The sequence below is a fragment of the Panthera leo genome, chromosome F3, assembly GCF_018350215.1.
Source record: "Panthera leo isolate Ple1 chromosome F3, P.leo_Ple1_pat1.1, whole genome shotgun sequence".
NCBI lineage: Eukaryota > Metazoa > Chordata > Mammalia > Carnivora > Felidae > Panthera > Panthera leo.
Genome location: NC_056696.1, coordinates 47,872,076 through 47,875,265, shown reverse-complemented (window position 1 = coordinate 47,875,265; position 3,190 = coordinate 47,872,076). Strand labels below are relative to the sequence as shown.

General features: G+C 40.7%; 1 pseudogene; it reads left to right on the top strand.

The window, feature by feature from the left end:
- Nucleotides 1–637: 637 nt before the first annotated feature.
- LOC122211545 lies at nt 638–1,705 on the top strand (annotated as a pseudogene).
- The last annotated feature ends 1,485 nt before the right edge of the window (nt 1,706–3,190 follow it).

Below are 3,190 nucleotides of genomic sequence, written 5' to 3'. Positions count from 1 at the left end.
AAATCCTGAAATTTTGCCCAGAAAATTAACTAAGCAAAATGCTTGGAAATATAAAAGATTTCTGATGTTCTAAATCTGATCTAAAACTATCTCAGGAGTGGCTAATTTGTTTCTTATGATTATAAAAAGTAAGAACTAAATTCCATCTGATCCTGGCTTAATTTTTTTACATCTCAGGGGAATTAAGATTGAATTAATGACTGTCTCTTATTTCTACTACCAACAGTTTATTAGATTCAGCTTGAAAATAGGTAGATTAAAGCACAGAAATTAAAAAAAAACAGACTGAAAATAGCCTTCAGTGGTGCACATTGAGGGGTGGACTTCCCTGGGGGTGTGCAGGTGTTTCCAGCAATGAGTGAGGAACCTCTACAAGACCATTATTTCTTCTGATGCCTCATGAGCAACCCCACTCATGAGCAATACCACTCATGAGGCAAAATTCTGGTTTCCTCTGTTTAAATTTTGTATTCTTAATGTTTGTAGTCACTTCTTTTTTTCCCTTGTGAGTTTTTAAGCACACATACCATGCAAGCTATTAAATAAGTAATTAAACCTATTTCAGGATCCGTGGAATAGGCAAATGGGGTGGGGGACAGCAGTGGGGGGAGAGAGAGAATAAGAACAGAGCACCGAAATGGCCCACATCTCAGTTTTATTTAATGAAAGACTAAGTGAACTGGGTGGATTTCATATGTCTCTTATATTTGCCCATGGTGAGCAAATTAGGTAAAAAGAACCTTATGGAAAGGTTTTCTTCTATCAGCTTTATTTCTGACTAAAGTGTGCTGAATGATATACCCAAGCAAAAGACAACTTCACCTCCTCTGTTACAATTGAACAATTAAGAGTCTTTAGGCAGGCAAGGATAGAGAGAGAGAGAAGGAAAACTGAGAAACACCAAATAGTGGATGATTCTTGGTGCTGCTGGAGGTCCCAGAGTCTCTAGGGAGGTCCTGGTGGGAGGCTGTGCTGGCTTCTAGAGGCTTCCGTGGTAGCATCTGGAACTAGGGCTGAGGTCACAGAGCTCTTAGAGTCAAGGCTGAGGACAAGGAGTGGATCCCCCTCACCAGACTGGGCTGCCTGGTTAAGACATGAAGATCAAGTCTGTGGAGGAGATTTGTCTCTTCTCCCTGCACATCAAGGAATTTGAGATCATTGACTTTTTCCTGGGGCATCCTTCTAGGATAAGGTTTTGAAGATTATGCCTGTTGTAAAAGCAGACCTGTGTTGGCCAGTGGACCAGGATAAAGGCATTTGTCACCAACAGGGATTACAATGGACATGTCGGTCTGGGTGTTAGGTGCTCCCAGGAGGTAGCTCTTCCACCCATAATGCCAACTCTTCATCATCCTATATAACAAGGCTACTGGGAGAACAAGATCAGCAAACCCCATACCATCCCTTGCAAGGAGACCTGCCACTGTGGCTCTGTGCTGGCACCCTGCACCCCACCACCGAGAGGCACTGTCATCATCGAGACCACTGTGCTATACCCTGGCCAGGGGCTATACTACTGTCCTGTGCGACCTCACCGAGGCCACCTTTGATGCCATAGCCAAGACCTACAGCAAAAATAAATAGAAATTATATTTATATTTGAAAAAACTCCTAAAACTAGAACTGCCCTGTGAGTCAGTAGTTATACTTCTGGGTATGTATTTATTTGAAGAAAACAAAATATTCCCTTGAAAAGGTATCTACACCCCCATGTTCACTGCAGCATTATTTACAATAGCTAAGATATGGAAACAATCTAACTGTCCATACATGGATCAATGGGTAAAGAAAATATGGTATATGTTTATAATGGAATATTATTCAGCCCTAAAGAAATGAAATATCACCATTTGCAAAAACATGGATAGATCTAGAGGGTATAGTGCTAAGTGAAAGAAGTCAGACAGAGAAAGACAAATACCACATGATCTCATTTATATGTGCAATTTAAACCATACCAAACCAAACCAAAGAAACACCAAGCTTAGAGATACAAAGAACAAAGATTGGTGGTTACCAGGGGTCAGGGGTGTGGTTGTGAAATGAGTAAAGGGAGTCTAAAGTTACAAACTTAGTTTGTAAACAGTTATAAACTGGCTCAGTCAGAAGACCATGTGATTTTTGATCTTGGGGTCATGAGTGCAAGCCCCATAATGGGTGTAGAGATTACTTTAAAATAAATAAAAAACTAAAATAATTCATCAGGATATAATATACAGCATGGCAACTATAGTTAATACTTTATTGCATATTTGAAAGTTGATGAAAGAAGAAATCTTAAAAGTTCTCATTACAAGAAAAAATTCTGGGAGCAGCTGGGTGGCTCAGTCGGTTTAGTGTCTGGTTCCTGATTTTGGCACAGGTCATGACCTGAGGACTGTGGGATTGAGCCCCATATTGGGTTCTGTGCTGAGCATGGGGGCTGCTTAAAATTCTCTCTCTTTCTTCCTCTTCCCCCTCCCCCACTTGTGTTCTTTCTCTCTCTCTCTCTCAAATTAAAAAAAAAAATTACATAAGAACTCTGTAACTATGTATGGTGAGAGATGTTAACTAGATTTGTTGTGATGATCATTTTACAATATATACAAATATTGAATCATTATGTTTTACACCCAAAACTAATGTTTTATGTTAGCTGTACCTCAATTAAAGAAAAAGGAAGCGGGGAGGCCTGTATGTGTAGGGGGTAGGGTGGGGGTGGGAAAAGGGGCAGGGACTGTAGGTGAAGAAGGTAGAGACTTTGCAAAGAGGTTATCGCAGGAGAAAAGTCAAGAATTTGGTAATGACTTTTTTTGAAAAATTTTTAACATTTATTTATTTTTGAGAGAGAGAGAGAGAGACAGAGTGTGAGCAGGGCAGGGGCAGAGAGAGAGAGGGAGACACAGAATCTGAAGCAGGCTCCAGGCTCTGAGCTGTTAGCACAGAGCCCCACACAGAGCTCTAACTCATGAACTGTGATATGATGACCTGAGCCGAAGTCGGCTGCTTAACTGACCGAGCCACCCAGGCACCCCGGTAATGATTTTCTACCAAAGACAGAGCAATAGGGAGTTAATGATCATTGGTAAAGGAAGTTTCTGAAGGGTTTGGTGTTTATTCATTAACTTATTCCTCAATCATTTATTGACTACTCAGTATGTATGTCAGGAATTGTGTTAGGTGTGGGGGTTTCTCCAGAGAAAAAGTGTTA